General features: G+C 38.9%; 2 long non-coding RNA genes across 5 annotated transcripts in view; both read left to right on the plus strand.

Annotated features, from left to right (window-relative positions):
- Positions 1 to 14,731, plus strand: part of LOC140530919 (uncharacterized) — a 949,813-nt gene that overhangs the window by 822,633 nt on the left and 112,449 nt on the right. The gene's annotated exons all lie outside the window — the stretch shown is intronic.
- LOC140530927 (uncharacterized) overlaps positions 7,196 to 14,731 on the plus strand; it is a 30,485-nt gene continuing 22,949 nt past the window's right edge. Inside the window, exons 1-2 of the long non-coding RNA XR_011976176.1 lie at positions 7,196 to 7,470; positions 11,517 to 11,661. This is a non-coding gene — a long non-coding RNA (uncharacterized lncRNA). The remainder of the gene's footprint in view (positions 7,471 to 11,516; positions 11,662 to 14,731) is intronic.

Consider the following 14,731-nt stretch of genomic DNA (forward strand, 5'->3'; position numbering starts at 1 on the left):
ATTGATTGGATAGAGCACCATGCCTGGAGTAAGGAAGACTCATCTTCCTGAATTCAAACTTGGCCTCAGACACTTACTAGCTGTGTGATCCTGGGCAACTCACTTCACCCTGTTTGCCTTCAGTTTTCTCATGTGGAAAATGAGCTAGAGAAATAGCAAACCACTCCAGTATCTTTGCCATTAAAACCCCAAATGGGGTCATGAAGAGTCAGATATGACTGAACACCAACAACAAAACAACTAGATGAAATACTGAAGGCTCAGAGTCCTATTTATGCCCAGAGTTGCAAAAATATTAGGTCCCTGTGAATAATGAATCCTGAAAAGCAATGCTATTCTTTGAATTTGCACTATTTGAAGTTAATTATATGTAAAATATTGTGATTGGTTCCAGCCCAATGGAAATATGGCATGCAAATTCAGGTAATGCAACTTCTTAATGAAATTCATCCAGATCTGGCTGCACTGCTTTAATGATGTTTAGCAGAAATATCCTGAAAGTTAACAAAATGAAGATTTTCCACATGAAGTTAATGCAGAAGAATTAGAAAGCATGGTGAAGCTGAACAGGAGAAGAAGTGATCATTGCTGCAGAAACAGGAGAATGTTTTGAGTAAACTGACAAAAAAGATGTCTCTGAAGCAGAGGTTCTTAATCTGGGGTCTGTGAACTTGTTTTTTAAAAAAATATGTTTATGGTCCAATCATTCTGGAGAGGTTTGGAGCTATAAAACTGCCAAGCCTAGAGGCCTGTATTGGGCTACCCGAGTCTTTCTTACCTGTCCCAGGTCTTCGGTTGGCCAAACCGGATAAACGTATGAGAGAAAGGTCGTTCCAGAGTCAAACAGGGGTTGAGCTTTATTTCAGGGTCCGGGTTACAAATGCAGATGGGGTCTTCCTTAGGAGGAAGAGGGGGAGATATCCTAAGGAGGCTAAGCTTAAGGGATTGGAAGTAGAAGTACAAGCAGGGAGAGAGGGGGAGGGGAGAGAGGAAAGAAAAGAAGCGGAGCCCTACTTTTCTCTTTGGCTCCACACGTGCTAAGAGAGAGCTTTCTGGCTTCCTTAATCCTACTTAATCTTCAGCCACACAGTTTGCATCTCAATACCATGCTGTTAGGTAACTAGGTGTGCTCCAATCCGGGACGACCTCGAGGGCAGGGAGACTCCACCCATGAGGTATCTCCGGGGGAGAGGCGGAAATACCCGAGCTAGCCGAGCTAGCTCAGTCTGACCTTCTCGAACCCCCGCTGTTCATGGAGGGCCTCGTAAGACCCTAAGATTTAGAAGTCCCACTTTTACCAGCCCAAGACTGTCCACACGGAATTGAGCTTCCAGTCCCAACATAAAACTGTGCATGCTTTTTGACCCAGACTTTTAGGTCTGTATCCCAAAGAGATTATACAAATAGGAGAAGGACTCACATTTACAAAAATATTTATAGCAGCTCTTTTTTGTGGTGGCTAAGAATTGGAAAGTGAGGGGATGTCCATCAGTTGGGGAATGGCTGAACAAGTTGTAGTATATGAATGTAGTGGAATACTGTTGTGCTATAAAGAAATAGTGAGCAGGTGGATCAGAAAAACCTGGTAAGGCTTATACGAACTGATGCTGAATGAAGCGAGCAGAACCAGAAGACTCATGATGGAAAATGCTATCCACATCCAGAGAAAGAACTTTGGATCCTGAATGCAGAGACTCTTTGTTCTCCTTTTCTTTTGTTGTTTTGTTTCTTCTTTCTCATGGTTCCTCCCATTTTTCTAATTCTTCTTTAAATCAGGACTAAGGTGAAAATATGTTTAGTATGAACATATAAGTAGAGCCTATATCAGATTGCATGGCATCTTGGGGAGGGGGAAGGGAAGGGAAGAAAATTGAAAACTCAAAATCTTATGGAAGTGAATGTTGAAAACTAAAACTGAATTATTAAAAAATGAAAATCTTAAAAATAATTAACAGAATTCATTTATAATCCTGTGTATTTTATTTTATGCATTTAAAATCATTACCCCAGAAGAAGGGTCTATACTTTTCATGAGACTGTCCAAGGGATCCATGACACAAAAATAATTAAGAGCCCCTGCTTTAATTTAAACTGATTCTTTTATTGAGGAAAGAAAGAATTTAGAAGATAACTAGTTCAATCTTTGATTTTGAAACTACAATCTGTTCCCAGGAAGGTATGTAGGAATATAGCTATAAACCAAATGTTGAGTGGAGTAAGTTCTTAGGTTTATGTCCTGGATTCCATTCATATTTACCCTAGGTTCCCCTTCATTTACACCTAAACATGGCATAGATAGTTTCAACTTACAAATGAATTTTAAGATCAGAGATTTAGATCTAAAAGAGACCCTAGAAGTCATGTAGCCCAACTCCCTCATTTGATAGATGAGGAAACTGAATGTCAGTGAAGTGAAGTGACTTGTTAGATGGCAGAGTTGAGATTCTAACTCAGATCTTGTGACTTTAAGTTCAGTGCTGTTTCTACTATACCACCCTTATATACCATTACATGGTTTATACAATTTTCCTCCAAAAACCCATTGATTCAAATATGACAAGTATTACTTATGCCCATCTTGCAGATTAGGAAGTAGAGTTATGGAGAAGATTGTTTATTGTCTAAGGTCTTGCCCAGATAGGTAGACATCAGAGTAAAAGCCTAGGTCATTTAACTCAAGTCTGGTAGCATTTCACTATGCTAAAATGTAAGCTAATTGTTTGCAACTCAGAATACATTTTCCCTAAAAACAGTGCTGTAAAGGGTGATTAGGTTCTCTATCCAGCTCATAGAAACCTATTTTATATATAATTAACCTTCATCTATTTTGTAGTGTTTTCATAGCATACAAACACCACCAATGACAAGGTTTCAGGGCTAAAGACTGGTATCCCAGGGACACAGATCTCTCCTTACTAATTCTGCAGTGAGATCAGGGACTCTCTGAATATCAATCCAACAGTGGTGACTCCCATGATCTGAATCAAAAGATCTAGGAAAATGGTGATTGAAGGTCTGGGTTAGGTATGGATCAGAAGAAACTTCAAGGGTAAGGTCATGAAGATCTGTAAGAATATTGAGGGGTATTTGGTGATGAAAAACAGAGCCAGAGGTCAGCATGAGACCACTGTATGTTTGGTGACTAGAGAAAAGGAGGCAGAGAGAACAACGGGATTGATAAAGGAGTAATGGGAGGAAAAGACAGTAAAAGACACAACTTTGCTACTTTTAAAATTTGCTTTTTGCCATGGTGATAGCAAATGTACCAATATCTTAGGACTAATATGTAAGGTGGCAAATGTCAGTTTTCCCTAATTCTGCTCAGTTTTCCCAGGACAGTGGAGTGGTCTAGTGTTACTTTATTAAATCAGGCTGATTGATATCTCAATTCATTTTTATTTCATGAAGTATTTATTATATGTGCAAGACTCTGTGCTAAGTACTAGGAATATGAAAACAGAACACAGACCCCGCTCTCAAGGAAGTGACAATCTAATAGATTACAAAAGACATGTTTAATCATGTCTGACTCTTTGTGACCCTATTTGGCTATTTCTTAGTAAAGATGCTGGAGTGGTTTGCCATTTCCTTCTCCAGCTCTTTTTAAATATGAAGAAACTGAGGTGAACAGGGTGAAGTGATTTGCTCAGGGTCACACAGCTAGTAAGTGTCTGAGACCAGCCTGAGGCCATGAAGATGAGTCTTCCTGACCCCAGGCCTGGTGCTTTATCCACTACATGCCTCTTTGAAAAGACTAGTACTTCCCAAATTATGGCCTTCCCTATATAATCTTCCTCACTTTTTCACTTGGAAGAATGGAAAAGGGGAAGAGAAAAGTGGGGAGATTGTTGGAGAAGGGCTATTCCAACTCCCATTTTATAGCTGAATAAATTAAGGCAGGGAGTGGTTAGGTAACTTGTCCAAGGCCACAGAAGTACTAACTGGCAAAGGCAGAATTTGAATTCAGGTCCTCTGACATTGTTTTTGACATCTTTATATGTTGTCTCAATATTTGGACAACAGGCCATCCTTCTCTTTTCTCTCTACTATCAGTACAAACTAATGTGGATTTATAAAGATCTTAATTATATTAACAGTATATGTGTATTATATATATATACATACATATGTGTATGTATATATGTGTGTGTGTATACATATATATATATACATAGCACATTTATTTGTCACTTTCAGGTTTGCAAAATGCTTTCATCATAACAATCTTCTCAAGCAAGCATTCAAGGCTAATCAAGTATTGAAAGCAGGCTCCATTTTGCTTTTTCTTTTCTGTCCTCAATGCTTATATCTTCAACATAGTTTTTGCACATGGTAAATGCTTTGTCATTAATTCATACATTATCCCCATTTGACAAGTAAAGAAAATCCTGCATTGAGAGGTTCTATGACTTTTTTTAATGATCATACAACTATGTAGTGTCCCAGGCAAGATTCGAACCCAAATCTCTTGATACCAGGTCCACTCGTGTATTAAAACATACTAACTACTTCATATTTATGGAACTTTTGGAAGGAGAACTATACATGAATGCTGTGAATCTGCTCTACTCTGTTTATCTAGTTAGGGAAGTTTGTAAATACATTCTATTTGTGAGAGCTGAGACCATCAAATAGTAACAAAAATTGGCACTTGAAGGCTTAATTTTTAATAATATAGAACACAGGCAACTAGGTGGCATAGTGGTTGAGCACTGGCCTTGGAGTCAGGAGGACCTGAGTTCAAATTTGGCCTCAGACACTTACTAGCTCTGTGACCCTGGGCAAGTTACTTGCCTCCAAAAATAAAAAAATAAAATACCATAGAACACAGACCTCAAACTCCTCCTGAGCATCAGTCCTTTGTCCCTTTATTCTGAGGAATGTTTCAGATCAACAAATCATTGTGAAGAGAAACAAAGATTGAACTAGTAGCAGTGAAAATTGACAAATGACATTAATTTAGAACAAACATGAAATCTAACCCTGAGACCACTGCTCTAGGATGTCCATTTCATAGAATCATAACTGCAGAGCTGGAGGAAACCTTAGAAGTCATTGGGTCCAAATCTTTCATTTTATAGGTGAGGAAACTGAGACTGAGTGACTTGCTTAGAGTCACACAGTTGGTAAGTGTCCAAGGTAGGATTTGAACTCAGCATTTCTTGACTCAAGCCCAGTGCCCCCCAACTGCCTAATATGTGCTGTAAGTGAAGTTGTATTCTATTATACATCCCCTATCAAAATTTCCCCTTTCAAAATCACTGTATTAGTTTTGAGATAGAGATGCTTCACTATAGTCTGGTCTCAGAATTAATTTGCAAGGTAAGGCTGGCAGGTAATTTGCTGAAATTACCTAATGTGTCTTCCATTGAAATTGGTTATATTTGAAATCAATTGACTTGGATAAGATATTAATGGATCTTAAGGGAATAAGGATACACCATATCAAGAAAATGTCAGTTGGTGTGAATGAGTCGAGGGCAATTGTATTTACTTTGGCTGTATTTTTTTATGTATACTGATGGTATATGTATAAATTGTTTCCCCTGATGCCTGGACATTAGGGTGGTATGTCATTTTTGTCTTTGTATCACACAGCACATAGCATAATATCAGGTGTATTTTTAAAATTTTGATTCAGATCTATGATTTCATGAGGGTTAGGAACTGATGAAGAACTTCTTTCCACCAACGCAAAGCATTAACTTCTCTACAGTTTCTAGTTTCAGAGAATTTCTTAGAGCATAGAGAGGTTAAGTGCCTTGTCTAAGGTCACACAAATAATGCTGGTCAAAGTCAAGACTTGAACTGAAATCATTCCGACTCTGAGTCCAGCTCTCTCTATACTACAGTGTATAGAGTCTCAGTGCCTTAGGCATGTAGATGACATAGACTCAAAGTTTCTTAATATTTTGCTTGCCCACCTCTCTATATGCTCCACGTTATTGGTATCTTTCCTGAATTGTGGCTTCATTCATCCAACATGAATAACCTGTTGACTGACTAAGGATTATTTTTGGCATCATCATGGAGGATGACTTGGGGAAGGAAGAGAATAGGCAGGAACAATAATCAGGGACTTTGTGAATGATTATTACACAAGAACTCTTAAGATGCTAAATGCTAATTAACTCACTGAGGTAGAATTCATAGAAATTGACCAGTGAATGGAGATGGGGACAGGCTGAGGGATGGTGAAACAGTCAGTCAGTCAACAAGCAATTATTAAACACCTGTCATGTCCTAGGCTCTGGGCTGAAAAAAAAGCCCCCACCATCAGAAAGTTCATAGTCTAATGAATGCAGGAATAAAGTATTTATTAAGCTCTATTTCCGTACAAAGAACTGCACCAAGCATTCAGGATAAAGACAGGAAAGTAACGTAGTCCCTGCTCTCAGTGGACAATTATCTACAAAAAAGTTATATAGAGGAAAAATTGGAAATAGTCTCGAGGAAAGGTGCTAAGATTATGAGGACTGGAGAGGGCTTCTTGTAGAAGATGGGTTGGTGAGACTTCAAGGAAGCCTGGGAAGCCAGGAGACAGAGATGAGGAATGAGAGAGTTCCAGTCATGGTGGGGACATGCTTAGAGTTGGGAGATGGAGCAGGGGGAAGAGAAAAGGAAAAGGGAATTATGGATGATGACTCTGGGTCTTTGTAATTGAAAGAATTATGGTGACCTCAACAGAAACAAGGAAGTTGAGAGAAGAAACCAGGTACAACCACTGTGTTGGTTTTGAGATAGAGATATTCACTACAGTCTGGTCTCAGAATTAATTTGCAAGGTGTGGCTGACAGGTAGTTTACAGTGTAGTATCTCCCATTGATAATGGTTATATTGAAAGTAATTGACTTAGAGAAAATATTAATGATCTTGAGGTTTTTGGTCATATTAACTGGCTCCAATCAACTTGAGTGATTTGATTTGCAGAGCAAATATTTGTTAAGATAGCTAAGAAAATGTTCCTGGAATGGTCAGTTCAGTGATTTCATCTCATCACAGAGTATAAATGAATTCAGCAATTTTTTTTTTTAAGACTAAGAAAAAGACACAGAATTTCTGCATGGGAGAAACGACTGGCTATTAGGACAGACATGGATTTTTAGGAGGGCCAGCACCATGGATACACAGGAGAGGGAGTGACTTAAGAGTACTTCATTTTAATCATCTCCCCTGCTTTATTTTCCAGCTCTTCTGCTTGAATTGAAGCCAAGCAGTTCATTACAATAAGGCAGGAGAGAAAGCTGCTGGCAACTCTGTCACCATGGCAGCAGCATCTGGAGAACATGCAAAATGCATTATTCCAGGAGCTGAGAAGATTGATTTCAGAAGTTGTTCTGGGAGGCTGGATTGTCTGGGATGTAAAATCAATTCTCTTCAAACGCCTGGATTACGTGCAATGCCATCATCCTCAGAAGAGGAGACCCAACATATTAAATCCTGACATGCCTTAAGGATGGTCAGCACCAGGTAAATGGGAAGCCAGAAAAAAATGAAAAGGAAGAAGGAATGGGGTTAGAGCTAGGAGTCTGAGGGTCTTGAATGCCTTGGGAGTACATTATTATGGGAACTTCATAAATGCTAGATGATGATAACTTTTGAAAGGGAAGAATGAAGTTGTGGATTTTTAAAATGGATAGAAATAAAGAGTGAAGTGATTAAAAATCCTTCTTTCCCCTAAGAAGCTTGATATTGTTATCTACTACTATTAAAAAAAAAACCCTCAGATTCTTGATAGGAAAGTTGATTCTCATGGTCAAAAGACCTGAGTACAAATCTTAGCTCTAACATTGAGTAGGTGAGTGACTCTGGGCAAGTCACCTAACTGTTCTGCAGCCTTTTCTTCCTTTTTATAATGGCCATTATGATACTTAAAATCCAATCAAATTTCGCAAACACTTACTAAGGCTCGAAGATATGCATGGCCCTGTGCCTATTCATGGAGATGCAAAGATAAGGGGAAAAATAGAACCTGCCCTCAAGGGGCTTATATTTTATTGGAGAGATATAGCATGTATGGCCATGGTTATAGATAGATGAAGATATGTGACAGTATGTATACATATGTCTGTATAATCATGCTATGTAAGATTATACAGGATTATTTGAGGTGGAACCTAAGTCTAACAATGGGGCGGTCAGGGAACAACAAAAGCCTACTGAGATCTCTTTAATCCTACCTCTGTCATCCAGGCTTTGCTCTTTCCCCAGTTTTGTGCCATTTGTATACTTAATAAGCCTGCCCTCTCTGTCTTTATGGAAGCGATTGATAAAAGTGGTAAACATGGCAGGCTAAGCACAGATTCCTGGGCTCCTGTACTCAAGACCTCTTTTCAAGCTGATATGTAACCGTTAATAACTACCCCTTGAGTGTGGTCATTCAAACAGTTCTTAATTCATCTGTTAATACAACCCACATGTCTCCATCATTTCCAAATCAATAGCATCAAATATTTTGTCCAATGTTTTGTTTAAAATCTAGGTAAATTATCTTCTACTAGAGAAAAACTACATTATTTCCCTGACTTACTGGTTTGGTAACTAAAAAAAAAAAAAAGAATATAAAGGTATACTCACATGACCTATTCTTGATAAAGTCATGTAGGCTCTCTATAAACGCTGCTTCATTTTCTAGATGTCCATTTGTCTCTTTAATAGAGTATAACCTGGGGAATAGTTAGTGGGGGTCCAGTCCTCAGAACATATGCAGGGGACTCTTTTTGCTGCCAGCCTATGTGGAGGATTTGGTGAGCTTGTTTCTCATGTACATAATAATGTGTAACAGACATGCCTTGCCCCAATTAAGAGCATATGCAGGTACTCATTCATTATTTCCTGTCTGCTTACAATATGATAAATGCAAGCCCTTTAATTTTGTCAAATTTTGACAAACAGGTCAAACTGCATTGTCTCTTTCCTGGTGGTGATTTAGAGAAGAAATGCTATTAGCTCCTGAGTGAGAAGAGAGATACCCAAAGCCTTTACTTCCTCAACTAGACAACCATATGGGCCATGAACATAAGTTCCTGATATTTCTTCTGTCTTTGTTCTGTTTCTTTCCTGGTCTTAAGGAAAAGAATATTGGAGAGAAAACAGCCTTGTGAGTTTTACAAGTTTGGAAGAGCCAGCAGAATTTTCCAGTAGCTGAGCCTAGTGAGCAGTGACTTCTGAGGCACAATCTACTTGACCCATATCTTCAGTGGATAGATCTGGCAGCCACGACACCATGTGTTTGCTGTAGGCAAAGGAGCAACTCATTAATTTGCTAGGTTGTGCCTGGAAATTAATTCAGTGGAAGGAGGAATATGTGTCACATCCATTTTGAATTTTAGCCTACTTTCCGCAGGGACCAAAGTGGTAAAGCAGAGAATGTGGCTGTAGTTGTAAGGAATATGTTTGTACTTCTGGTTTTGCTCTAGTTTTTCCAATAAATATCACTTTGTAAAAGATGTTAACTGCTTATAGGAGATATCAAATTGCTATCAAATAGTTAAATGATACTGAGGAGATTCCAGCGGGTATTGGTGAATGATAATGGGGCAGTATTCACTGGTGATTGATACTGGGGGCTTGAGCTGATCATGTTCTAGAAGGACCCTAGTAGATCAGTAAGACACCCCCAGAACCCTGACGGTGGAGTGAGGTCAGATGAGCACTGGGGCCTTTGACTCATTAGGTCACATGAAGGTTGGAAAAGTTACTCTAGAGCTAGTAAGATGTACCAGTGTATCTCAGGATTTTTTTCTTCTTCAGAAATTGAAGACAAGTTCATTGGAAATTGGCAGGCTCTAGTTTTTTCCTTCTATGAAAACTAGGATAACATTTATTCTTCTCTAGTTCTGTGGTATCTCTCCCATTCTCTACAATCTTTCATTTATGACTGATGGTGCCTCAGTAATCATGTTTACCACTTCTTTCACTACTTTAGGTGTAGTTCATTTAGGTTAGGTGCCTTGAATTTGCAAGGACTGCTAGGAGCTTTTACCACTTCCTTACTATCTTGAAAATTAACTCCCCTTGAGTCATTTCTGTTCTGATATTTCCAGTGCACATACCATTCTCCTTGGCAGAGAAAACAGAAACAAAAGAACTAAGTGGCACTATATTCTCTCTGATGTCATTGACCATGTTATTGACCATCTATCTGAAGCATTGGGCCCATCCCTACTTTGATCTTTTCCTTTCTTCCAATATAGCTAACCCCCATCCCTCATCTTTTTGTTTTTCTTTCCTGATCAACCATAGCTCATTCTGGGCTTTACAACACCTGACACTATTCTTATAGGACTGTTTTCTGTCTTTGCAGAGTTCCTCTGTCGCCTGCTTTTATTTTCATCTTCTGCACATTTCTTTTTAAAAATTGAAGTTAGTTGTTAAGTTCTGTGTACACCCACATCGTTCTTTTCAGAAAACTCATTTTTCCTCTTCTTTGTAACTGTTTCCCTTAATGTCTTCAAATTTTCATTCTTGGCCTTCTAACATCCCTTCTGTATTGATTTCCCCTATAATTTTTTATTCAAGGGAATTCTATCTATTCCTCTTCTGAAACATGGTTTCTATCCCTTTTTGAAACATGGTCTACTAAAATTTTGCATTAGATTAGCCTGTTCCCAGATTATCCTTCTCTATCACAGATTTTGAGATGTAGCAGTCACTTCCTCATCAAGGTTCCCATCATTTCCAATGCAATAACAAGTTTTTCTGGTTAGTAAGAATCATATCCAGAATATAAAATCACTTCGATAGTTCCTCTACATTTTAAAGGATGAAATTATCAACAAAGCAATAAAGATGTTATTCAATGCTCCGGTTTTTTGTTGAAGAAAGACAGCTTGAGTAAATGTTTGAAAAATCAAAGTTCCTTATCACCTTTCAACAAGCCTCTGTAGCAGACTTTAGACCTGTTTCCTGGATTCGTCATCTATACTTTTTTTTTCTGTCCATAGTAGTATACTTTGCTGACAAAGTCACTTATGTCTCATCTTCACCCAAATGTTCTCCATCATGCTTCCCCACATTGGTTCCGGGATGTACTCATACAAATATGCCTTCTCCGTATCCTATTCCTTTTTAAGAAGAAAAAATATCCAGTCATCTTATAAAGGACTTTGCCCCTTTATTATGACTCATGACTGGTTTGATTGTTTCCCCATCCTCTTCCCAATTTGATGAATGATGACTGACTAAACTGAACGGTTTATCATTTTGGGGCGTGTAGACATAGAGTAAATGAGGTAGTTAGGTATTTGGGATTTCAGAGTTTTTGAAAGGTTTGCCTCAGAAAGCACTGACTCAGACATTTGTAGCTCATGAAGTTTCTCATCAGTCATATGGGCCAAGGCCTGTAAAGTTTCATTTTCTGTTCCGTGAAAGTTGTTATCATGGGGGTTGGAGAATGGGTAAGAGTGACTTCCAAAATTCTGGATATCACATGTTTGAGAAACCTCATCTTTATGTGACCTAACTGCCATTTCTAATTTTAATGGGCTGAACAGATATTTCCTGTTTTGTTTCAGCCTAAGTGAGCATGTGGAAACTTGAGAGGAGCTAGTTTCTAGTCATGAAGACTCAGGGATTGGCATTGTATGAGGATGAAGTCTCCTATTTGATTGAGAAGTGGGAAGAACTAATGACTTGGGGTGCTGAACCAGAACTTAGTCGGTAAGCAAAAGTAGGTAAACAAACAAACAAACAAACTCCTTAAACTCTCCCTTTCCTTCGTGGCTATGGGCAAGGCATGCTTATTTTGAGCTTGTCTTGAGAGTGGGAAGGGCGAATGAATATTACAAGCTGGAAGTTCCCAGGTGACCCTGTGAATTTTGAAGATCCAGAGGTCCCAGAGGACCCAGAGGTCCAAGTTGAAGGTGGGAGTAGCAGCGACATCCACAGTCGGTTTAGCAGCAGTGGAGTCGTCTAGCCTAGTAGCCAAGTGGACAGTTTGGCCCAGCCCAGCAGCAACTATGACTGGTAGCTAAGCAACATGTTTAAATTAGTCTATTAGTAGCCAAGCCCAGTTTGACTTGGCTGAGCAGTGGCACACCTTGTCCATTACTTACTCCATACTCTGCAGCAAACATCATGGGGAATCTACAAAGGGAGAAAAGAATTTCCAGGACCAGGAATTAGGAGATACCCCTTTGCCACATCTGTTCTCTACACATGTGCTTCACGACCATGTACTTTAGGGTAGATGTCATTTTTTCCACAGACCCTGGGTGTTTTGGTGAGAAAGTATACTCACAGGTACAATGTATCTCCAGCCCTAATATTGCTACTGAGTTTCAGTCCTACCTTATCAACCATCAATTTGGGACACCCCAAATTGGATAGGCATCCATAGGCATCTTCAACTCAAGTTGTCCAAAACAGAACTCATTATCTCTGTCCCCTTTCCTCCAAGCCTTCTGCCTTCCCAGCTTCTCTACCACTATAGGAAACCACCATCTTCCCAGTGATATAGACTCACCACCTCAGGGTTACCCCTAACTCTTCCTTTGCACTCAACTTCTATTTCTAGTGTCTACCTTTACAACATCTCTCATATTGTCTCCTCTCCACTCACACTGAGGACACCATGGTTCAGACCTTCATTTCCTCAGACCTGGACAACTCCTGTAGCTATTAGGTTTTCCTGCCTCAAGTCTTTCTCCACTCTGTTCCATTCCACTCAGCAGCTAATGTAATTGTCCTAAACGTTAGATATGACCATGTTATCCCTTTACTTGATAAATTCCAATGGTTCCAAGATTTGCTCCTGAAAGATCAAATAGAAATTCTTTACAACTCATAAAGCCTTTCACAAACTGGTCCCTTCACATCTTTCCGATCTTATTTTTTGACTATGCTTGATGCATTCTTTTTATAATCTAGGTACACCAACCTCCGTGTTGCTCCTCACATGACACTTCATCTTCCTTCCTCCTCCCCTCTAGGCATTTACCCTGACTGTCCACCATACCCAGAATGCTTTTCTTCTTTACCTGTAACTCAAGGTTTCCCATCTTCCTTCAAGACTATGTTGAAATCCTTCCCAGGTTCCCTCAACAATTACCTTTCATTTAGTGTGCATGCGTGCACACATACATACAGATACAGACATATATGTGTCATTGGTATAGAGTTATTTGCATATTGTCCCTTCCATTAGACTGTGAGGTCCTTGAGAGAAAAGGTTGCATTTTTGCCTTTCTATATATCCTCAGTGGTTAGCATGGTGTACACAGTGGGTGCTTAATAAATGCTATTGACTTACTGAATGACTGTGACTCCAAATCCATCACTCTCAAACTTTTTGAGGCATCTAGGTGGCATAGTAGATAGAATACTGGAATAAGACTGAGAAAGATACGAGTTCAAATCCAGCCTCAGACACTGCTGTGAACCTGGGTAGGTCACTTAGAGTTTGTTAGTTTCAATTTCTTCAGCTGTAAAATGGGCATAATAGTATCTACCTCTGAGACTTGTGATGATCAAATACAATACCATGTAAACGTCTGTGCAAAATGCAAAGTACCATATAAATACTATGATTATAATTGTTGTTAATCTGCTGAGTTTTAAATGTTATTCAGCTTATAGCAGGAAAGGTTATTGATTTTTATCAATTCATATTTAAGAGCTAATTGCTTTGCGATATTCTTATGGCACCATTCAGTTAGAGAAAAATAATCTAATTCGGTTATTTGGTTGTTTAGGGTGTCATTATAAAGTTTCTGCACCTGCTATCCTGAGAGTTTTCCTGTGTTTTATAAGTATTTGAGAAGTAGCTGTGGCTGATGGCTAGAGAGCTGATCACAGAGTCAAGAAGAGCTAGGTCAAGCGGCGTGACCCTGGGCAAGTCACTTTTCTCTGTGCCTCTATCATCTTTATAAGTTGCAAAGTAAAAGACAATCGGCATTAAAGAGGAAATTCCCCAGTTGAATGAAATCACAGATTCCATAAAACATAAAAATCAGTCAGTTGTGATTTGCATTATTAACAAAGTAACTATAATAACAGGAGCAAGAAAAATCTATTTTTTTTGTAGCAGTTGAAAAGGATTCAACAGCTTTTCTTGGCTTTGAACCAGAAACTAGCAACCAGTAGCTTTCATAGGTCAATAGAAGTTTAGATTGGGAGGAATTTTAGAAGTCATCTAGTTGCATTTATAGGTAGGAAACTGAGAAGTGATTTGCCTAAGGACACACATAACAAGTATAGACTTGAGATTCCAACCCAGATTCCCCAAATCTGTCATTCTTTCCACTATACCATATTGTTTGTCAATAAATGTAGCTATAATGATAGCCTGTATCTTGTGAGCTTGCTTTGTATCTTTTTCCATATTTAAACTTTTCTTTCTTTTATTCTTTTTGAAGGATGAAAACAAAGACCCTCCTAGTTAGCAGCTACACCCATGTCCTCGATATATTAAATAGTCCCACCAGTAGGAAGGCAAATTCTGGCATATGACAGGGTTTAATAAATGTTTGCTGACTGAGTATTCCTGACTTTCCTATAAATGATTTGCTCTTTCTCTTCCTTTTCCTTGTTGCCAAGCACTGAGTGACCTTTTCTTTGTTGATCATCAATCAATAACAGAAGCCCAAAGCACTTTCAGCCTTGGCAACTAATCTGCCCAGTCTTTGACAAGCTGTTAAAGACTCTGACATCTCCTAACCTTTAAAATGTTAAGACTCCATGGTCTTGTCAAGATGGTGCAGAAGCTGTATCTCTATGGTCCAAAGTAAAG

This window comes from Notamacropus eugenii, chromosome 3 (genome assembly GCF_028372415.1).
Source record: "Notamacropus eugenii isolate mMacEug1 chromosome 3, mMacEug1.pri_v2, whole genome shotgun sequence".
Classification (NCBI taxonomy): Eukaryota; Metazoa; Chordata; class Mammalia; order Diprotodontia; family Macropodidae; genus Notamacropus; species Notamacropus eugenii.